Raw genomic sequence first — 23,387 nt, 5'->3', positions numbered from 1 at the left:
ACTCCCAGCTCCCACCTCGGCCCTCAGCCCCCTTAGCCCGATGGCACCAGGGTCTGCAGAAGCCACAGAGTGTTTCCACAGGTCTCTCCCTGTCCCTCCCTCCCTCCGAGGACCTCTGTGGCTCCCTGCTGCCCTCAGTACAAAGCCCACACACTCAGCCTCCACACAAGGCGCTCACTGCCCTGCCCTCGCTGTCTCACGTCATGAAGCGTGGCCACAGAGGTGGCTTTCAGTTCAGATGCCTTGAAGGCCTTGGGCTATTGGAGATCTGTGATTTTTTTTCATGCTCTTTTTCTTTCTGGCCCGAATGCCTTTCTACTTCATCACTGCTGGCCCCCCAGCGGGGCCCCCATCTCCATCTTTTTTTTTTTTTAATTTTTTTAATGTTTATTTATTTTTGAGACAATGTGAGAGACAGAGTGCAAGCAGCGGAGGGGCAGACAGAGGGAGACACAGAATCTGAGGCGGGCTCCAGGATCTGAGCTGTCAGTCCAGAGCCCGACGCGGGGCTCGAACTCATGAACCACGAGATCATGACCTGAGTCGAAGTCGGATGCTCAACTGACTGAGCCACTCAGACGCCCACCCCCCCCCCCCCCATCTCCATCTTTTAAGACCTTGAAGGAGGAGGTGATGACTCACCTCTGTAGCACGGGGTCCGGTATCATCAGAGCCCAGCAAATCAATGTTTGTTAAATGAACAAATCTACCTTCACAAGCCCCTAGCTCAAGTGTGTGGGGCTGGGGGCTGGGGCAAGGGAAGCTCGGGAAACACGGTCGTTCATCTTTCTATTCGAAACTCCTTTGGGAGCCACATCAGAGTTCCCTCCTCAGAGTCCTAATGGAGCGAGAAGCTCAACGAGGCCACCGCGGGGTCAGAGCCATACTTTTGTCGCCGACGTTCACCAGTGTTGTCTTTGAAAAAGCATGATCTTAGGCAGATTCTGCAGGAGCTGAGTCTGGGAAGGGAAGGAGGGAAGATGGTCTGGGCAAGGGGGAGGGACTTGTGGAGGAATGTGCCATTATCTAGCCCATTTGTCCTGGTATTTTTTGCCATGTCAGAGTGCCACACACGTACAACTGTTTACTTGATTTGTCTTGAAAAAATAAATGGAATCACATTTTAATATATAAAATATACATATAAATATATATTTAATATATACAAAATATTAAAAAGTATATTTTTAAATACATATTTTATTTTTTTTAAGTAATCTACCAGGGGAAAATGGGTGATGGACATTGAGGAGGGCACTCGTCGGGATGAGAACTGGGTGTTGTATGTAAGCAAGGAACCACGGGAAACTACCCCCAAAACCAAGAGCACACTGTTCACACTGTATGTTAGCCAATTTGACAATAAATTATATTAAAAATATTTTCTTTAAATAAAGTAATCTCTACTCCCAAAGTCAGGCTCAAACTGGCGACACCAAGATCAAGAGTCCCATGCTCTACCCACTGAGCCAGCCAGGCGCCCCTAATTATACTTCTAATAAACAGCACGTTTAATACATACTGGGAATTGGGGGAGGGGGGGCGGAAGAAAGGCTCGCTTTGCAGTCCGCCTGAAATGGTGCACACAGACCTTGACGCGCTGACTTGGGACGTGAGAATAAGGGATGGTGGCCTGGGAGGTGGGGGACAGAGGCCTGGGATCTCACAGCAGGAAAGAAGCCACCTCAGGCTGGGCTCAAGGCTGGGTTTAAATGCTTGAGAGCCCTTTGGTCCTGAAGCCAGAGTAGGATCAACTAAAAGAATCCTAAGAGAAGGAGGCACAGAGCTTGGACGTACGTGAGGATGAAACTGGCAAGAATCGGGGTGGTGGGTGCGGACTCTGGGGCGGAGGGAGAGAAGCAGGGGTGGGGCAGCGGGCGAGGCGAGCAGGAACGCCCCAGCGCGGAGCTGCGCACCTGCAGCGCCCCTGACCTGCGTGCGCTCCCGCCCCACTGCCTCTCGCGATGGTGAAACTCGCAGAACGCCCTTGCCTGTCGCCAGCCCCCGGTGCGCAGGCGCGCTCTGGGACAGGTGCCGGCAGGGAGGCTAAAGAAGCGGGGACAGAAGTTTGATCTCAGGGCCCTGAGTGGAAGGGAAACTTCTTCCCACCTTCTGGGGGCTCTGGCAGCTTCAGGGGAAAGAGAGCTGGAAATGAGCCTTTCATCCCAGAACTGAAAGCCTCCCTGACATTTGAGAGCCCTCAGCGCTTGAGACAGGTAAGGCTAGAGTCAGGGACAGAGTCGGGAGTGAAAAAAAAAAAAAAAGTATATTTTTTTCTGATTATAAAAATAGAACTACTGTTGGGGGGAAAAATGTAGAAAATTCATAAAAGGCACATGAAGAAGAAAAACATAAGCTCTGCAACACCTGTCCGGATAGCCACCATAAATATTTTGGTGTTTATTCTTCCAGCCTATTTATGTATAATAAAAAAAAAAATATATATATATATATATATGTATATATATATACATATATATATATATATATATATACCATATATGTTATGTTAAGGTAATGATGTATTATATAATGTATAATTATAGTAAGATAATAAGTGAGATTGCATTGTATAAATACTTTTAGGGCCTGATTTTTTTTTTTTTTTTTTTTAGTGTTAGCTTGTGGTCCCCAGTAAACATTCTTTTATACCCGTATTTATTTATTTATTTATTTATTTATTTATTTATTTATTAGAAGAGATGGAGCAGGGGAAGGGAAGGGCAGAGGCAAAGGGAAAGAGAGAGAATCTTTTTTTAACGTTTATTTATTTTTGAGACAGAGAGAGACAGAGCATGAATGGGGGAGGGTCAGAGAGAGGGAGACACAGAATCTGAAACAGGCTCCGGGCTCTGAGCTGTCAGCACAGGCGCCCGAGGCGGGGCTCGAACTCACGGACCGCGAGATCGTGACCTGAGCTGAAGTTGGCGCTCAACCGACTGAGCCACCCAGGCGCCCCAAGAGAGAGAATCTTAAGCAGGCTCCACACCCAGCATGATGACCAAGGTGGGTCTCCATCCCATGACCCTGAGATCATGACCTGAGCTGAAATCAAGAGTTGGATGCTCAGCTGACTGAGCCACCCAGGCACCCCTATGCCCTTGTTTTTAATAGATGTAGTCATTTATTTAATGTATTAATTGACATTTAAGTTGTTTCCAATTCTCTCCTAGTATAAAAAGTCTCTGCACCATTTTAATTTGCAAAATCTTGGTGTTACTTCCTTAAAATAATTATTTGAAACGGAACTGATGAGTCAGAGTATAATGTAATTTTAAATACTTGTGATAAATATTGTCATATGTCCTTTCATAAATGTTATACCAGTTTAGGGCTGCCTGGGTGGCTTAACTCAGTTCGTGATCTCTTGGTTAGTGGGACCAAGCCCTGCATTGGGCTCTGTGCTGATGGCTCAGAGCCTGCTTGGGATTCTCTCTCTCCCTCTCTCTCTCTGCCCCTCCCCCACTCTTACTTTTCTGTCTCAAAGTAAGTAAATATTTTTTTAAAATGTTGTACCAGTTTAGACTCCCTCCAGCAGCATGTGGGATTGCCTCTTGTCACCCTAAACTCACCTCACCTTGGTATAATTAAAACTTTATCTTTACCAAAAAAAAAAAAAAAAAAGTCTTGAAATCTTCCACTTCTGTGATCACTGTCAATATCCTAGCTGAAGACACTATCAGCAACTTGTTTGGAATTCAAGATAGCCTTTTAACTTTCCTTCTTCCTTCCCCTCTCCTCCCTCACCTGGCCCCCTATGGTCTGTTTTCCACAGAAGAGTCCGAGTTATCCTTGAAAAAAAATGTATCCCTGTTGAGTTTTGCCTCTGGTCAAGACACGGTGGCTTGTATCAGACTAGGATTTCTTTAGAGAACAATGTAAAAATTAGGTCACACACATAAGTACCCACACCCACTCACATTCGCATGCACAGCTGTTTTAAGGCTTCAGAGAGTAGCTAACATGGGCAGAACTTAAGTAACCAGGATCCTGTAGAGAAAGAAACCACTTTGAGGTAAGGGGCATCTTCTCCACTGCTTTCCTTAAAGAAATTCCTTAAGGAATTTGCTGATGTGCTTGGGAGGCCTTGAGGCTGAGCAGAAAATGGTGGCCTCAAATTGGAATTCAGGATCTGGCAAGAAAGAAGAATCTGGTCAATCCTCTAGGGTTTCAGTTGAGACTCCTGCGGGGCTATGACCTAGGAGTAAGGACAATCCAGACATGGGCCAGCCCATACAAAGCCTGGTAGTCTCAGTCCTGATTGGATCATATGATTTGACCCTACTCTAACTGCCTGGAAGAACGTCAACCAGAATTTATATATCTTCTGGAAAAATAACATCCTGTGGAGCCTCTACAATTTTTCATTCTACCCAGCATTCAGCATATAACAAAAATTAATGAGGAGCAGGGGGAGGAGTATGTGTGTGCACCTGGCTGGACTCAGTTGGTTAAGCACCCAACTCTTGATCTCAGCTCTGGTCTCAACTTCAGGGTTGTGAGTTCAAGCCCCATGTTGGGCTCTGTGCTGGGTGTAAAACCTACTTAAAAAAAAATTAACAGATAAGCTAGGAGACAAGACTTATAGAAACAAAAGCCAAGAGAAAAGCAGAGGATAGAACCAGATCCAAAGGAGAAAAAGATATTACTATTATTGTAATGGACTCTAATGTATTCAAGAACATAGAAGAATAACTAGAGACACTGAAAAAGTTTTTAATTTGAGTATAATTGGCACTCAATGCTACATTAACTTCAGGTGTACAGCATAGTGACTCAACTTTTTTTTTTTTTTAACGTTTATTTATTTTTGAGACAGAGTGAGACAGAGCATGAACAGGGGAGGGGCAGAGAGAGAGGGAGACACAGAATCGGAAGCAGGCTCCAGGCTCTGAGCTGTCAGCACAGAGCACGACGCGGGGCTCGAACTCACGGACCATGAGATCATGACCTGAGCTGAAGTCGGACGCTTAACCGACCAAGCCACCCAGGCGCCCCAGTGACTCAACTTTTCTATATGTTATGTTATGCTATGCTCAGCACAAGTATAGCTACTGCCTCTTACCATATGATGCTAGTACAATATCATTGTCTATATTCCCTATGCTATGCCTTTTATTCCCGTGACTTATTCACCTCATAACTGGAAGCCTGAACCTCCCACTCCCCTTCATCCACTTTGCCCATCCCCCTACAAATAGTTTTTAAAAAGAGCCAAGTGGAAATTCTGAAACTGCAAAATACTATTACTGAAATAAAAAACTCTATAGATGGGTTTCACAGCAGATTAGATACAACAGAAGAGAGGATTAGGATATGGAAAGATAGGTCAGTAGAAAATATATCGTCTGAAGTATGGAGTAGGGGAAAAGGTTGGAAAATAAGGAAATATGAAATATGGTATAGAGGTCTAAATACATTTCCCTGGAGTCATTCAAGTAAAGGATAGCGAGTGACTGGTTCAGAAGCAGTAGTTCAAGAGTTACTGATTACAAATTTTATAATATTAATGAAAGACATTAAACCACAGATTCAGGAAACAACAACCCTCAAGCAAAATAAATACCAAAAAATCCCCCCATAGGCACATTGTAGTCAAACTTCTGAAAACAGAAGAAAAGAGAATTTTAAAAAGTTGGCTGAGAGAAAAAAGCCACATTACTTGTAGAGGAGTGATAACAATACTGAGAGCTCATTTTCAAGATAAATGGTGGGATCCAGGAGACAGTGGAAGTCAAGGCCACATGGTCTATGTGCCTCAGGAGTGAGCAAAAGGCTACATGGTATAATCTTTAAATGACTGAAAGAAATAGCTGCCAATCTAGGATTTTATATAGAGAAAAATATTCTTCAAAAATGAAGGTGGAACAGAGAGGTTTACAAATGAAACCAGGGAGAGAAAATGTTCCCAATGGGGACAAAGAATGAAGGAATGAATGAATGACAAAAGGTAACTGCATTGGATATATACGTGAATATTGGCTGTATAGAAAAATAATATCTTAAGAGTTTAAAAATATGTGAAGCATTAAAATACTTGACAATAATAACCAGAAGGCAGGAGGGGGGTAGGTGGAGCTCAATTGTAAGATTCTTGCACTATCTGGGGAGTGGTAAACATAGAAGTTATGGTAGATTAATATTTCAAAGAGGCACATAATTTTTTAAACAAGTCATTTTTTTTAATGTTTATTTTATTTTATTTTATTTTATTTTATTTTATTTTATTTTATTTTTTGAAGGAGAGAGAGAGAGAGAGGCAGAGTGTGACTGGGGGAGGGGCAGAGAGAGAGGGAGACACAGAATCCGAAGCAGGCTCCAGGCTCTGAGCTGTCAGCACAGAGCCCGACGCGGGGCTCAAACTCACGGACCGCGAGATCATGACCTGAACGGAAGTTGGATGCTCAACCAACTGAGCCATCCAGGCTCCCCCACATAATCTCTTGATAACCATTAAAGGAATGGTAAAAGAATGTGTAATTATGAAGCTAATGGGGAAAATAGAATAATTTTTAAAATCAAATTTAAAAGAATAGAAGTAGAGATGTTTCTTAAAAATGCCCTTGCCTATTTGTATTTCTTCTGCTATGAACTTATCTATACCTTTTGCTGGTTTCTAGTTGGATGCTTTCCTTTTCTTATTTGTTTTAGATGGATGTAAGTATACGTAAATAGACATATGTCCATGTGGATGTTGCAAATACTTTCTGATAGGGATCAGTTTTTTTTTTTTAATTTTTAATGTTTACTTATTTTTGAGACACACACATACACATACACACATACACATACACACATACACACATACACACATACACACATACACACATACACAGAGCATGAGCGGAGAGAGGGAGACACAGAATCCAAAGCAGGCTCCAGGCTCTGAGCTGTCAGCACAGAGCCTCACGTGGGGCTTGAACCCACGAACCGTGACATCATGACCTGAGCTGAAGTTGGACACCCAACCGACTGAGCCACCCAGGCACCCCTGGTAGGGATCCATTTTAAATCTTTATGCCTTGGTTGGAACACTAAGTGCCTGGTTTGACCCTTTGCTTTAATGTTAATGAGATAAGGAATGTTTGGTTGAAGTCATACACTTTTCTCCCAATAGGAGCTCAAGAAATGCCTATTGAGCTGAACTGAATTGAGGTCAAGGAACTACTCAAGCGTGGGGTACCACATTATCGTTTATAGAAGAACAGGTTATCTGGACCAGTAACAGAAATAGTGAATGGTGGATGCTGAAGGCCAGAGAAGGAGCAGAAATAAACCAGGCTGGCAAGGACGATGAGAATCCCGGAGACAGCTCAACCCGCAGCAGACCCTGAGCTGCGGCTCTCTGGAGGGGGATGAAACGTATCATGAATACCTAAACACAACCAGCAGGTGGCGCTCTAAAGATGTGTTGTTGCCATCCAGACTTGGAGGGCCAAGATCTTGCTTGAGCACCTAGGAAGTGGAAACTGAGGCAGGGGGAGCCTTGAGCCCTAACGTTTTGGCTCTGTGCTTCCTCCAGCGGTGAATCCCCCAAGATCAAGAGCCCTGTAAGGGTGTTGTTTTTTTCCCCCCTATATGTTTGCTTTCTCTGTGGCTGTATAGTGCCACCTGTTCAATTCAATTTAGAGCGCTGTGGGTTGAAAACTTTGATAAACCAACTAACTGGTTCCCTTGTGAAAATACAAGTTTTTTTTTTTTTAATTTAAGATTTTATTTGTTTTATTTTTATTTATTTTTTCTTAAAAAATTTATTTTATTTTATTATCTTTTAAATATCAAATTTATCATCAAATTGGTTTCCATACAGCACCCAGTGCTCATCCCAAAATATTTTTATTTTTTTAAATGTTTATTTTTGAGAGAGAGAGAGAGAGAGAGAAAGCATGGGGGGGTGGGCAGAGAGAGAGGGAGACACAGACTCTGAAGCAGGCTCCAGGCTCTGAGCTGTCAGCACAGTGCCCGATGGGGGCCTCGAACTCACGAACCACGAGATCGTGACCTGAGCCGAAGTCGGATGCCCAACCAACGGAGCCACCCAGGCGCCCCCTAAGATTTTATTTTTAAGTAATCTCTACCCCCAAAGTGGGGCTCAAACTTACACCCTGAAGAGAGTTTCATGCTCTAGTAACTGAGCCAGCCAGGCACCCCATGAGTTTTGATTCAGTAGGGCTGGCCCGGGACCCGAGGTCCTGCATTTCTAACCAGCTCCCTGGCGATGACTCATGTTCAGTAGTTTTAACGTTTTGAACACACTGCCTGCAAGGTCCCATTTCTGTGCCACGTGGGAGGCGGGAGAGGAGCAAACCTTGGCTCTGTCCTCAGAGTTTACAGCCTCCTAGAATGAAATGTCATTGAAATGTCTGCAACGCAAGTTTGAGTGTGAGTCCACTCACTGTGTGACCTTAGGCAAGCTGTGTGGCCTCTTTGGGTCTCAGTTTCCTCGTCTGTACAATGGGAAGAGGGGTGCTTGGCTGGCTCAGCCGGAAGAGCATGCAACTCTTGATCTCAGGGTTGGAAGTTCAAGTCCCATGTTGGGCGGAGAGATTGTTTAAAAATAGCAACTTAAAAAAATGGGAAGAGGGGCGCCTGGGTGGCTCAGTTGGTTAAGTGACCGACTTTGGCTCAGGTCATGATCTCACGGTTCATGGGTTCGAGCCCCACGTCGGGCTCTGTGCTGAACACTTGCTCTGAGCCTGGAGCCTTCTTCAGATTCTGTGTCTCCTTATCTCTCTGCCCCTCCCCTGCTCCTGCTTTGTCTCTCTTTCCCTCTCAAAGATAAATAAACTTAAAAAAAAGAATAAGCTAGGTGGGCACCCTGGGGAGTGGTACATGGGAGGGGGTAATCTTGAAGAAGGTGTCATCATCTGAAAAGAAGGAGTTTTGGGAGGTGGGGACAGAGAGCTGGGAGGAGGGCTGGTCTCCTGATCTGGTGACAAGCCTAAGAATTGCTTTTGAGGGGGATTTGAGCATTACTTCGGGCTCAGCAGGGATCCTTCTGGAAATGGATAGGGTGGGTAGGAGCTAGACTTCCTGGCACATCAAGCTTTGGTTTATTGCCCCATTTCACATCTTTAGGGCTTTCGGGGGTTGTGAGAGAGGCGCTAAGAGGAGCCAAGGCTTACCCTGGTCCTGCCCTCATGTAGGGCTTTGCCACAGCCTCCTGCCCACTGGTGTGGGGTCCTCAGCCCAGGCTCCTGAGTTTGCCTGCGCACTTTAAATACGGTGTTGTTTCCATAGCATCTGGAAGATTCGCGACACTTATGGATTAACTTCTAGCGTTCTGCTGAATGTTCCTGGGGATACAGAGACAGATCCGTGCAGCCTCTACGCTCACTGGGTGACCCCGGGGAGGTCACACATCACCCCGGGAAAGGAATGGTCAGTATAGGGCCTCAGTAGCGATTCTTAAAAATGATGCAGAGGGGCATCTGGGTGGCTCATTCGGTTGAGCATCCGATTCTCGATTTTGGCTCAGGTCATGATACCACGGTTTGCGAGACTGAGCCCCGTGTTGGGCTCTGCGCTGACAGCACAGAGCCCACTTGGGATGCTCTGTCTCTCTGCCCCTCCCCTGCTCTCTCTCTCTCTGTCTCAAAACAAATACATAAACAATTAAAAAAAAAAGTGCTTCTCCCATATGGTGCGACTAAATGATACGTGAGGCCTGCAGGCAGCATTCAGGGTGAGTCCCCAGACCAGGGGTGGTCTGATCTGGTCCTGATTGAGGAGTGGGGGCAGGTCTGGAGAGACAGAGAGGAGGAAGGACACCAGCACCCACTGAAGGGACTCCAGGGGGACATACGTGAAGCCCGCTGCACACATGACCTGTGAGGCCAGCCCTGGAATCACCCCCATTTCGTGGATGGGGAAAGTGAGACTCCGACCCCCAAGTCTGACTTCACCCTCTCCCGTGTTCTGTGCGTCTCCCGTCCTTCGTGAGTGCCAGCCTTTCCCCTGCCCTTCCGGTCCCGTCCAAACACGGGGACGGGGGCGTGCATGCGTGTGTAGTGAAACTGGGGAGCCGTGAAAAAGTGTGGCCGGGGAGGTAAGTGAGGCTTGATCTCTCTCTCCCCTTCCTCAGAGGCCAGGGAAGGTGGAAGGGTCGCCTCACTTCCAGAGGCCAGGCCCCAGCCTTCAGGCCACAACCCACTTCCTGTGCCCGTGTGCCTCTGTCAAAAGGTGATTCTCACGCTTCCTGTTGACTTCCGCTTTGTTTCAGCGGGTCCAGCCGCACCCCCCCCCCCCCCCCCCCCAGCGTGCTGCTCTTGGTCTGATCGGTGAGCCCTGGGACACAGGACCAGGTACCGTCCTGCTACTGGGAGGGTAGGGCGCGCGAGGCGGGGTGGGAGAGTGTGATCGGAGAAGTTCTGGGCCAGGCGAGGGTGGACCCGAGAGACACCAGGGCCGAGGGGTCCTGATGGTCTGAGGACCCTCTTTGTCCATGTTTGGGGGGCGGGGAGCTGTCAAAGGCTGAGGTCAGTATGTGAAGCTGGTTATTTCTCTGGCCGTGACGCGAGAGAGTTTTGCTTGGGTGGCTTCCTGAAACCACACTGCCTGTCCACGTCTCCCCAAGATCCCTTGATTTGTTTTTCTATTTCCTGGGCTGCCCAGGTAGCTTCTTCCTGGGGTGCAGAGAGAGTTTCCGGGGTTCAGACAGGTTTGTCTGGGACTGACTGAGACACGGTCCCTGTGATGCTTAAAAATCACACTGAGCTGACCAAGTTAGGAGATTGCCACGAATCCTGGCTCCTTGTCTCACTCATGGGTAGATTTCTCTGAGCCCATGAGCCTGTTTTCTTGTCTACGGAATGACACGGTGTCTCTATTTTGTGGGATTTCTGTGATGCTGAAGCAGGACGATGATGACGAAAGTGTTTTGTAAACTGTAAGATGATATCCTTCAGGACATGAGGTTACTTTTAGGTCGTTTTTTTTTTTTTAATTTTAAAGTTTATTTATTTATTATGAAAGAGAGTGCAAGCAGGGGAAAGTGAGAGAGAGAGAGAGAGAGAGAGAGAGAGAGAGAGAGAGAGAGAATCCAAAGCAGGCTACATGTTGTCAGCACAGCACAGAGCCCGACTTGGGGCTCAAACCCACGAATCATGGGATCATGACCTGAGCAGAAATCACAAGTCAGACACTTTACCGACTGAGCCACCCAGATGCCCCTACTTTTATTTCATTTTCTAAATGGAGCTAGACCTTTTTTTTTTTTTTAAACTGGTATGATAGTTGCTATAAACCCCAATAATACAGAGAAAGTGAAAGTTTTTGCATGATTCCATCCCCAAAGATGACTATGGACATTTTTGGCGTATAGATTTCTAGACTAAAAAAAATTAAAAAACAATTTTAATGTTTATTCTTGAGAGAAAGAGAATGCAAGCAGGGGAGGGGCAGAGAGAGAGGGAGACAAAGAATCCAAAGCTGGCTTCAGGCTGTGAGCTGTCAGTACAGAGCCTGATGCAGGGGCTCAAACCCACTAACCCATGACCTGAGCTGAAGTTGGACACTCAACCAACTGAGCCACCCAGGCACCCCTTTCACACAGTTCTCAATTGAGTTGTTGTTGTTGTTGTTGTTGATGAGTTATAGGAGTTCTTATATTCTATATTCTGGAAATTAACTAGACTTCTACAATAAATATTTCTTATGTCCAACTCTACTTACTGTCCTTTAACCTTTTCTCCTTTAATAATATCACTTGAGTATCATCTCATGTTAGTTTAAAAAAAATTTTTTTTTTTTAACATTTATTTAGTTTTGAAAGACAGACGGAGACAGAGCACTAGAGTCAGAGAGGGGCAGAGAGGGACTGGGAGACACAGAATCTGAAACAGGCTCCAGGCTCTGAGCTGTCAGCACAGAGCCTGATGCTGGGCTCGAACCCACAAGCCACGAGATCATGACTTGAGCCAAATTCGGATGCTCAACCGACTGAGCCACCCAGGTACCCCTCATGTTAGTTTATAAATATCTATCTTGTCTGTCTTTTTTTAATGTTTATTTAATTATTTTGAACGAGTAAGACAGAGTGTGTATGTGGGAAGGGAGAGATAATGAGGGAGAGAGAGAATCCCAAGTAGGTTCTGTGCTGTCAGCACAGAGACTGATGCATGGCTCTATCCCAGGAACCCATGACCTGAGCCGAAATCAGGAGTCAGACACTTAACCACCTGAGCCACCCGGGCGCCCCTCTAGCTTGTCTTTCTTAACAGCCGTGTAGTATTCCAGTGTGTGGACATACCATAATTTATTAACTCAGTCTCTACCAATGGATGTTTAGGCTATTTCCTCTTTATTGGTATAATAAGAAATAATTCTCTAGTAACCACCATTGAGCATACATCTTTGCATATTAGCCCTATTATTTCCTTAGTATAAATTCTTACAAATTGACTGCTGGATGAAAGGTTATGCATATATTTAGTCTTAATTCATTCATCCAAATTCCTCTAATAAATGTCATACTTTTTATTTATTTAAATTTTTTTTATTAAAGCCGCACAATAAAAAAAAAATAGCATTTCCCTGTCTCATCTTCCCACTCCCAAGTTCTCCCTACCAGACATAAACACTAGCAATTATTTTTGTTGTTTCTAAAGTGGTTGTATGGCTGTTCTTTTTTTCTACTGTAGTCATTATTTATTTACTTATTACGAAAGGTAAGGATACATCACCCTATCTATATCATTGCTCCCACATCTTCCTGGTATGGTTATATCACAAATTTTGGTTAAGTCAGTGTTCAGTTTACATTATAGAAGTATGTTATGCTATAACTCTGTAAGTATTGTTCTCAGAGCTATCTAGTTTATTGTTACTATTTCCTTCCTTTTGTTTAATTTCTCCCCCCTGGAGTTGACGGTTGCTTCAGTTTTTTGTTTTCTTAGTTTTTACGTATGTATCACTGATTCCCCTCCAACAGGGCTTTTACATTTTCTCATTAGGAACAGACACATCAGATCATCTCTGTTGCCATCTTTTTTTAAACTGCATATTTTAATCTCAACCCTCATTTAAAAAAAAAGGTTCTTGTCTTGCTCCTTTTTTGTAGCACCACGTTCTTGTTTTATGGATGTGATGATATCTTTATTTCTCTGAAGATATTAAAGTCTTTCTTTTTTGGGGTTCTGGGGTGTCTCCGTCAGTTAAGCATCCAACTTTGGCTCAGGTCATGATCTCACAGTTGGTGGGTTCAAGCCCCACATTGGGCTCTGTGCTGACAGCTCAGAGCCTGGAACCTGCTTTGGATTCTGTCTCTCCCTCTCTCTCTCTCTGCCTCTCTCTCTCTCTCTCTCAAAAATAAATAAACATTAAAGGTAAGGATAAATTTTCTTTTTCTGTTTTAGCTCTGCTCCCTCCATTGTATCTACTACTCCTGTTTCCTTTGTGTGATTTTGTTCTATCTTTTATATTGGAGGCTTTTTCAAATGTTTGCGGGCTCCTTGCTAAATGTTCATTTTTATGATCAAGGAACTAGAAGCTGATTGGAGGCTCCGTGTGGGTGTGGGGGGAGGGATTGGGTGGAGGATCCTGTTGGCTGTTGGGCCTCTCCCTGAGGCAATCTGGTGGGCAGACCAGGTGCTGTGGTTGGGAGACCTCTCTGGAGCCAGTTGGGTTCTGTTGAGAGAGAGTCTCTGATCTCCTGCCTGGAGGATACAAGCTAGGCTGTAGGCATTCTTGGGGGGCTGTCAGGGGAAGGAAGCTGGGATCTCATCATTCAATATGTAGCCTTTGAAGGATCTGCCCTCCCTCTATCTCCCTTCTCCTTGTGGTATGGTGACTAAGCCTTGCCCTCTGGTCTGGAGCTTCTCTGGTTTAGTTTCTCCAGAGAATAAATGTCCTCCTCCTACTAGGGTGGGAAAGATAAATACCTTGGCTTATCAATTGCCTGGGCTGTGAAATCAGCCTCTGAGTGTTTTGTAAACACGCTGTACTTTCAACAGATCTTCCTGTTTTTAGCCCCACCCCACACCACCTTCTGACATAAGCTGTCACCTCCAATTCTTGAGCCTGTCGGTAGGACAGAGGCACAACACTGCTTGCTTCTGGTTGGCATTCAGTTTCCAGACTTCTCTGATCCACTCCAACGGCTACCACTCACCAATCTACCTTCCATCTCCCCAGATTCTGGTAACATCTTGGGTCCACCGTTGTCTTCTCTTCTGTGCACTGTCCTGCTGTCCTGGTGGATTTCTGCCTTTTAGGATTCTTGTCCTGTCTTTGTTGTGGTGTTTCAAGAGGAAGTAAAGATACAAGTATTCAATCCATCCTGGTAACTGTGATAGTTATATTTGCACTCTGACCAGTGTTGTACAAGAGCATTGGCTTTCTCATACTTTTTTTTTTTGTATTTGAGAGACAGCACACATGAGTGGGGGTGAGGGGAAGAGGGAGACAGAGAGAAAGAATCTTAGCCCCATGTGGGGCTTGATCCCACGACACTGGGATCATGACCTGAGCTGAAATCAAGAGCTAGACACTCAACTGACTGAGCCCACTCAGGCACCCTGGCTTTCTCATACTGTTAGCAGCACTGAGTATTATCATTTATTTTATCTTATTATTATTTTTTTAAACATTTTTTTAAAGTTTATTTTATTTTTGAGAGAGTGAGCGAGTACAAGTTGGGGAGGGGCAGAGAGAGAGGGAGACACAGAATCCGAAGCAGGCTCCGGGCTCCGAGCTGTCAGCACAGAACCTGACACGGGGCTCGAACCCACAAACTGTGAGATCATGACCTGAGCCGAAGTTGGATGCTTCACAGACTGAGCCACCCGGGCTCCCACATTATCATTTCTTTTACAGTTTTCTAATCTGATTAGCAGAAAGTTATATCTCATTGTTATTCTAATTTTTAATGGTATTTTTCCCTTCCTTGGATTAAGAAAGTAATCTGTATTTGCTGTAGAAAATTTGGAAATTACAGGTATGCGCAAAAAAGAAAATATAAATCAATTTTTCTATAGCCATGTACTTACAAAAATAAAAGCAGAGTCATCTTAATTTGTAGTCATGCTTTTGACTTACTAATCCTAATTTGTCCTCATATTATGATATGTTGTTCTATGACGTCATCGTTAGTGGTAACATGATATTCCATTGTGTGGATATATTTTTATTTTATTTTGGGAGGAATTTTATTTTATTTTATTTTATTTTATTTTATTTTATTTTATTATTTTATTTTAGAGACAGAGTGCGCGTTGAGTGGGGGAGAGAGAGAGGGAATCCTAAGCAGGTTCCCTGTTAGCTGTGTGTCCTCGGGCAGGTTGCCCAGCCTTTTTGGTTCTCCACTCTTCCTCCTCATCTCAGGTGGATTTCTTCGTTCTCTCGTGTCTTCAGAGGCTCTATGAATACAGACTTTGTCATGCCTGCCCTGTGATCCGGACAAGTTGCTTAACTTCTCTGAGACTTGGTTTTCTCATCTGTAGAGTGGGGACACGAAGAGCTACTTCACAGAGTTGCTGTGAATGGATGTTTGGCGGGTACTTATCACAGGGCCTGTCCCATACCGAGTATCCAATAAATGAAAGCTATTTTTATTGTTTCTTGCACGCCGATTGTTATGTAAGAGGAGAGTAATTATATCATCCCACGCTGTGCGTATGGAAAGCAATGCTGTCTTCTCTAAAGTGGTTTTTGAGGTCCAGCCTGCAGCTGGGACAGACTCCAGGGAGCGCAGTCCAAGGTCACCACTGGCCACTGACCTCCATTTTCAGCTCATTCTTCCTCGGCCCTTGGGTGCTGTCCAAATGTGCACCAAGTTAACACGCAGCTGTTTAACACAGATGAATAGGATGCCAGGAATGTTGGTCGACAGGGGAAGCCATAGGACGCTCCACTTTCTAAATATAAAATACCCAGGAGTGTAACCGAAGGGGACCTGAGTATTAGACGATATGAATCACCAATGTGGGAGTGCTATTCGGAAAACGTTGACATGCTTTCAAGTTGTGATTAATGAGCATGGAGACGGGGGAGAGAGGTTGTGGGTGTTGCTGAAATTTTGCTCTTTGCTGCTGTGCGCTCTTGGACAAATCACCCTCTTCTGTAAAGCCAGCAGGCCGGATTCTATTTTTGTCCCCCGACGGGTGGGCTTTGTACGACTGGTGGCCTGCAAAGTGATGTTATATGGTACAGACACAGACACTTGGTATTTTATCTTATTTTTTTATTTTTAATTTTTTTAATGTTTATTTTTGAGGGAGAGAGAGAAAGAGAGAGAGAGCACAAGCAGGGGAGGGGCAGAGAGGGGGAGGGAGACACAGAATCGGAGGCGGGCTCCAGGCTCTGAGCTGTCAGCACAGAGCCCGACGCGGGGCTCGAACTCACGAACCGTGAGATCATGACCCGAGCCGAAGTCAGAGAACATGGTTTGTGGCAGCTAGAAAAACAGTGCCCCAAAGCTGTCCACATCCTTAACCTCCAGAGCCCGTGACTGTGTTACCTTCTAGGGCGAAAAGGGCCTTGCAGATGTGGGTAAGGCTTTTGAAAAGGGAGATTATTCTGGGATATCTGGGTGGGTCACACAGAATGGAAAGAGTCCTCAGGAGAGCAAGCCGTGTGTGTGTGTGTGTGTGTGTGTGTGTGTGTGTGTGTGTGTGTGTGGCAAAATCAGACAATGTGACACCAGAAACAGCTGCTGGAGGAGACGGTCAAGAGCTCAGAAGCCCTGAGGTCTCTAGAAGCTGGGAGTGGCCAGAACCCATGCTCCCCTGGAGCCTCCAGCAGGAACCAGCCCCTGCCGACACGTTGACACGTTGATTGCCTCCTGTAGGTCCCATTTTGGGCAAGAACTGTAGGAGAGCACACGCACTTGTGTTGTTTTAAGCCACAGAAGGCTTGTGGTAATTAGTGGCAGCGGCCACAGGAGACGAAAACACCAGACTTTAGATAGTTCTTTCGGCAAGTTCAGGGACTCCCCAGGGCATCGCAAAGGAGCGGAGCGTGACAAGAATACGACCTGCCCCCACTGACCTAGGAATGACTGTAGGGCAGACTGGCCAGGAGAGGCAGAGACCTCAGGTCCCCCAGAGAGGGTGCTTGGGACCTCCATCCTGACTCTCAGGCACTGACAGCAAGTATCATCGGGTTCAACCTGCTCGTTTTACAGAGGAAGAAACTGAGGCTCCGAGAAGGGAAGTAATGAGCAAAATCAAATGTGATGGGGCTGATTTGGCCAAGAGGAATACGTTCCTGAATTCCTAAGGCGGTGGTTGGGAAGGGCTCCAGGCAGAGGCTGACTGGGCTCTCACACCAGGGTGGGGAGCCCTGAGGAGGGGCGGGGCCTCCCCTCTGGCTGGGGGTGGGGGGTGGGTCCTGCCACCCTTTGACCACCTTTTGCATTTGTCTGGGCCTCTTGCTGTCACAGCGCCTCAAAACCCACAAAACCCCCCTTTTGTAATTTTCAAAGTGGACATGGGGACCTGTTCCCGTATTATACTGAGTAGGAATCGACAAGGGCTAGTGTGAAATGTCCTCCGAGATCCCATGGACTCAGGTTAGGGTATAACCGTCAACGGTCAGGGTATTGTTCCCCTTTATTGAGACAGTGGCCTCCAGATACGTGAGCTGCAGAAAAGCAACCCTGATATTCCAAGTTAGCGATAGTTGACCTCCAAGATAGTTCTACCATTCAAAATCCCAAATATCATTACGTCGTCAGTTAACAGGTGTTTCGAAGACATGAAGCTGAAAAGATTGTAGGGTTGAGGGGCGCCTGGGGAGCTCGGTGGGTTAAGCATCTGACTTTGGCTCAGGTCATGATCTCGTGGTTGGTGGGTTCAAGCCCTGCGTCAGGCTCTAAGCTGACATCTCAGAGCCTGGAGCCTGCTTTGGATTCTGTGCCTCCCTCTCTCTCCGCCCCTCCCCTGCTCATGCTCTGTCTCTTTCTTTCTCAAAAATAAATAAACATTAAACAATTTTGTTCAAGAAAAGATTGTAGGGTAGAAACTAGACTTCTGCAGAACTTATGTTTACGGGAGGGAACCCCATCAGACGGGGCTAATTAGGGAGCCCTAGCAGAAGAAATTAATTCTTGTGACCTGTGCCACGCAAGTGGGAGCCTTCCTGTTGAAACTTACTCCACGTTGACTCTTGTATCTGAGAGAGTGGCTTGGCTTCAAGGCTGGAGTTTAAAAAGGTCCTAAAAGCCACAGACTTAAGAAAATCATTTGCAAGGAATTTCGAGGAAATTATCTTGCTTTGAGTTTGGATGCATTCTTTTTTTTTTTTTTAATAAAAAATATACATTTAATTACTTTTGGTTCAAAAGTACCGAAAAGTGTCTGGGTGGTTCAGTCCGTTAAGTGTCCGACTTCAGCTCAGGTCATGATCTCACAGTTGGTGGGTTTGAGCCCCGCGTGGGGCTGTCAGCGCAGAGCCCTCTGTGGATCCTCTGTCCCCTGCTCTCTCTGCCCCTCCCCTGCTTGTACACACGCTGTTCTACTTGGAATGTGTTTGATTAGGAGCAAGGTGGAAATACGGTATGTGTGTTAGCTGCCTGAATTTTTAAATTTTGTCAACTGCTGCTTGTTACTCTTTTTTTTTTTTATGGTAGAGTTCTTTATCGGAGTTCTAAATGGCAAAACTGCTTCGACAAAAAGGAAGAAAAAAGGGGAACTGCTCAGCAGCAGAGAGCAATGAAAATATGTTAGAACTTAAGAACATTCGTTGCAAGGTTATTTCTCCATTCAGCAAATGTTGAGTGCCTGCTCCGTGCCAGGTGTCGCCCTAAATGCCACCCTAAATATGAAAACACTGAAAAGTTCTAGCCTATTCGTTTCTTCTCAGTATCTCTCACTACCCCGACATGCTAATGTCTCTTTTCTGTTTCCTTTCTTTTCTGTAAGCTTGTTTCATGACCTGCTCTATTCCTGGAGCCCAGAACAGGACAGGCACTCGGTAAGTATTTATTGAATGGCCATTCCATCCCGTCTGGGTAACTTTGACTCACTGGCTTCCCTGGGAATGGGTTTTGGCTGAAATTGCCTGGTACAATCAGCACAGGTTGGTAAGAAACACTCCCATTTCCTTAAAGTCCTGTCGTTTCATTAGAATGGTTTGGGAGTGAGCAAAACCAGCGCCACTTTGCCTCTGTAAAGGTATGTGAGCAGGTATTGCTTCTGTCTGGGGACAGTCACACTGTTTATGTAGGTGTGATGTCAACAGCCCTTGGGGTTGCTAGGTGTTACCCAAGCTAGCAATTAAGAGTGTGGTACTATCCTTCTCTGTGTAGGCAGCTGGCGCTCTGGGGTGTGGGTAGTGACACAAAGGGCTGGGTGGGAGCCGGGGCTGACAGTGAAGACAGAGGCTTGGATGGCGGGGGGAGGCTCTGAAGCCAGGAAAACCAGGAGGCTCTAGATGGTTCCAGAATGGGAGGAAGTCCGCCATTCAGGTAGGTTGCTGGGGAAGAAATTGGGGCAGTTCCAAGAGATTCATGGGAGTGTGGCAGGATATCAGGTTCTATTAATGGGGGGGGGAAGGGTGAGGGAGGCTAAGCAAAGACTCTTCAAGCCTCAGTTTACCCCACCCCGGATAAGGACGAGGGCCCTTTCCCTCCAGGCACCAGAGCTGGACTCTGACAGGAAGGCCTGTTTCAACCTCAACCTGAATTGTCCTCTTTCTCACCTGCACGGGGCCACTTCTTAGCAAGCCAGCCCGGAGGCCTGCGGAGGGTGGGGGGCCCTGGAGACATGTGGTCCTCCGGCCGGAAGCAGGCGGCATTCTTAGACACAGTGGAAAGGGAAGGAGCAGCAAGGGAGTTTGGAACCTAAACCATAGCAAAGTCATCATACCCAATCCCTGTCTTTCCGTGGACTCACAGACGCCTGGAGTTTGGAATTAGGGGACAGAGATTCAGACAGCAGAGCTGAGGTTTGGAAGGCCCGGTGGCTTTGTGTGGTTGGCGAGCACTGTGTGTTCTAGAAGCTACTGAGGATGCAAGAAAGGCAACAAAGGAATTTCCTCTTGTCTTCAAGGTGGTACAGGATTACCTCGGGCTCGGCTGTTCGGGCTCCAGGGTCAAGGACCAACCAGAAGGGAGCATTTTTGAATCAAACGTGAACTGGTTACCATCCCTTATCTTGGGGGAACTTATCTAGTTGAAGGCTGGGCATTCTGCAGACCCCTTAGCAGTCATGCATCCAACCAATTTTTATTTATGTAAAACATTTTTAAAAATTAAGTTTATTTTGAAGGGGGAGGGGCACAAAAATCCCAAGCACAGAGGCAGGGCTCAAACTCACGAACTGTGAGATCATGACCTGAGCCTAAATCAAGTGTTGGACCAACCAACTGAACCAGCCAGGCGCCCCTCCAACCAATATTTATTGAATGCCCCACTTTAGGCCAGAAAGTAAGATAAACTTCTCTATTCAAGGCATTTGCATATATTATGATGTTTTTATTTTCATATCTCTGTTGCATTTTATATAGCAGCCCTTTATCTTAAGGGCCTTGACAATTTTATGGAGGAAGGCGATCAATCCTGTGACATCAAACCCTATATTCACTCAGGGACCAGCCCCTGCCACACCGCGTCCTCCCACCCTGGGTATGTTTCTTCACAGCACCTGTCGTGATCTGACAGAAATAAATTTGTCTGCTTGCTTATTGTCTGTCTTCCCCATTAGAATAGAAATTCCATGGGGGTGGGGGTGGGGGTGCTTTTTAGAGAGATGTGGTTGAATCCCCAAGGCCTAGAACAGAGCAACCACTACACTCAGAGCTGACGAATGAAAGACTTGCCACCTTCTAGAAAGCTACTCCTCACCTCAAGGTGAGGAGTACATCCAAGAGTATAATTTTTAAATAAAATCCCCTATTATTATTATTATGGTTATTCTTAATAACCATATTAAGGGAATTGTAGGTACTATAGGCTGGGTTTAAGATTTGGGCTACAGGGGCATGTGGGGGGCTCAGTCGGTTAAGCCTCCAACTTTGGCTCAGGTCATGATCTCGCCATTTCTGAGTTTGAGCCCCGCGTCGGGCTCTGTGCTGACAGCTCAGAGCCTGGAGCCTGCTTCGGATTCTGTGTCTCCTTCTCTCTCTCTGCCCCTCCCCTGCTCATGCTCTGTGTGTGTGTGTGTCTCTCTCTCTCAAATATAAATAAACATTAAAAAGTTAAAAAGAGGATTTGGGCTACAGAAAAGCCATAATTGCCCACGACTTGGAGTCCAATTCCTTTGTAACCTGACATCACCTAAGTTGAGTCTTTTATACATTAGTGAAGCTTTGTATAATGTATTTTCTTCTCAGAATTTGGGGCATTTTCCAGAATGTGCTGTCGGTCTTGCTTTTGGAGTTATAGCCACCAAACTATTGATTCATTCTTTCACTTTTAATTAAAGCACATTGAATTGAGTGTTTGCTAAATGCCTGTTGCTGGGGGATAGTAGGACAATCAATGTTGTCGCTGTGGTCGGTGAGCTTTGGTTCTTTGTGGGGAGCTCAGACACCTCTATGACCAAAAAGCTGTGTTCAGTAAGTCCCCCGCGAACTATGTGAGGTTTTACTTGAACTCAGAGGAAGGAGCATTCATTTTGGGGCTTTAGGTATTCAGGGAAGGCTTCTTGGAGGAGGTGGCATATGAATGAGGCTTCAAAAGGCAGAGAGGAAGGTGGGCTGGCCAAGTCTAGAGAGCATCAGTCACATGCAGGGCAGTGGAAGTCAGTAAAAGCCCAGAGAGGGGTGCCCGGGTGGCTCAGTCAGTTGAGCATCTGACTCTTGATTTCGGCTCGGGTCATGGAGTCGCGGTTTGTGGGATCGAGCCCTGTGTCACACTCTGTGCTGATGGTGTGGAGCCTGTTTGGGATTCTCTCTCCTCCCTCTGCTTCTCTTTCTCTCTCTCTCTCTCTCAAAATAAATAAACATTAAAAAAAAAAAGGCTCAGAGAGGCAGGGGGCTGTTTGGGGGACATAGTGGAGGGTCTAGGTGAACTGTAGGAAGTAGACAGTAGAAGTGGGTTGGAGTTGCTTTGGGAAGGCCTTGAATGCTAGGCTTTGTACTTGACCACAAAGGCAACAGGATGCTGAAACAAGCTGTGGAGGCAGTGGTGCTCTGTACACGGAGGGATTTTAGAAAGATGATTCTGATGGGCTGGAACAAGACGAAATTCAAGGGAGAGAAGTCTGGGAAGGGAGGGGGCAGAGACACAGGAGACTCTGCACTGGGGAGATCCAGGGAGAAAATACTGGGAAAATGGATTTGAGGGAGTTTTTTGGGTTTGGTGCCCTCGAGAGTAAAATGGAAGCCGGGGAAGGGGATAATTAAGGGTGATTTGAGGAGGCCTTTGTATCTTAGTAACCAGGAAAGTGAGGATGTCATTGGCAGAAACCTGAAACTCATTTTGAAAATTTCAGCTGGGGCCAAAGGAGGATGTGTTTTGGGGGTGTAGGCAGGAGGTAGAGGAGGTGGTGGGACATCTGGTGGATGTGTCCAGCAGGCCATTAGTAACCAGCTAGCCATCGGGAGTCCCTTGCCCAGCCTGGGTACGGAAAATACCGGCCACAAAAATATGGAGGGATTCACCTGAATCAAACCTTTGATTTTGAGGTGTCCGCTCACCTGACTCAACAAAGGGCTGCATATACCCCATCTTCTCAGAGTTTTCAAGGCAGGCCTGTGTGCACCGCGTCACCTTTGTGTGTGATGTGGCTGGAGTCCAGCACTCTCATTAGCTAGAGTTGACATTTGTGTCCAAACCTCTCCTGAGGCAACTGGTCAACCCCCACTACCCCGCAGTGGAAATCAGCCTCTGTTTCCCGAGTCTCTGAGTGTGTGGGTGGCAGGGAAGGTGGGGGTGTTTGTGCATCCTCTCAAGGACCGTGATATTGACCCCTTTAGCTCGATCCCAGAGGGACCTTGTACGGGGACCCATGCTTCAGCATCCCCCTACTTGATAGTTTATGAAGGTAGAGACCGGAACAACTTCGCTCATCTTTTTTACCTTCACAAAGCTGATTTTGTAACTTCGTTTGCTTTTAGAGGCTGCTTTCGGTGGTCACTTCTTTATTTTCTCTGGATGGGCATACTGGAAGCAGGGAGTGGGGCAAAAGTCGTTGACTGCTACCTGAGAGAAAGCTGAACAGCACAGAGGAAGGAGATCAGTAAAGGGCTTTGATATTACCCAGAGCCCGGCCAGGCAAAGCCCATTCATTAAGATGGGGCCCATGCACGAGTCCTGACAAACACCAGTGCAGGATCCAGACCGGGTAGGATGGGATGGTGGCCTGCAAGATGACGCCAACATTTTCGGTAGGGCCTGGCCTGCCATTAGGTGACTCAGTGTATTTCCTAGGACTTCAGCCAGGAGGCGGGGCCAAGAGTTGCAGACTTTATTTTTTCCTCTTGGGCTGGGACTGCTCTGTCTTGGC

At 46.1% G+C, this 23,387-nt stretch overlaps 1 protein-coding gene across 3 annotated transcripts in view; it reads left to right on the top strand.

The window, feature by feature from the left end:
* Positions 1–2,089: 2,089 nt before the first annotated feature.
* The window catches only part of NDEL1 (nudE neurodevelopment protein 1 like 1), a 98,053-nt gene continuing 76,755 nt past the window's right edge, over positions 2,090–23,387 (top strand). Inside the window, exons 1-2 of one of the 3 annotated variants that reach the window (XM_019413478.2) lie at positions 2,090–2,216; positions 18,861–18,912. The gene's annotated coding sequence lies outside the window, so the exon portion shown is untranslated. Of the gene's footprint in view, positions 2,217–10,269; positions 10,305–18,860; positions 18,913–19,288; positions 19,406–23,387 lie in introns of those variants that run through there. The other 2 variants (XM_019413477.2, XM_019413480.2) reach the window with 2 other exon arrangements.

Source organism: Panthera pardus, unplaced genomic scaffold (genome assembly GCF_024362965.1).
Source record: "Panthera pardus isolate Hobbes unplaced genomic scaffold, ASM2436296v1 HiC_scaffold_3, whole genome shotgun sequence".
NCBI lineage: Eukaryota > Metazoa > Chordata > Mammalia > Carnivora > Felidae > Panthera > Panthera pardus.
The sequence above is the reverse complement of the archived record's forward strand: the minus strand, read 5'-3'. Positions and strand labels throughout refer to the sequence as shown.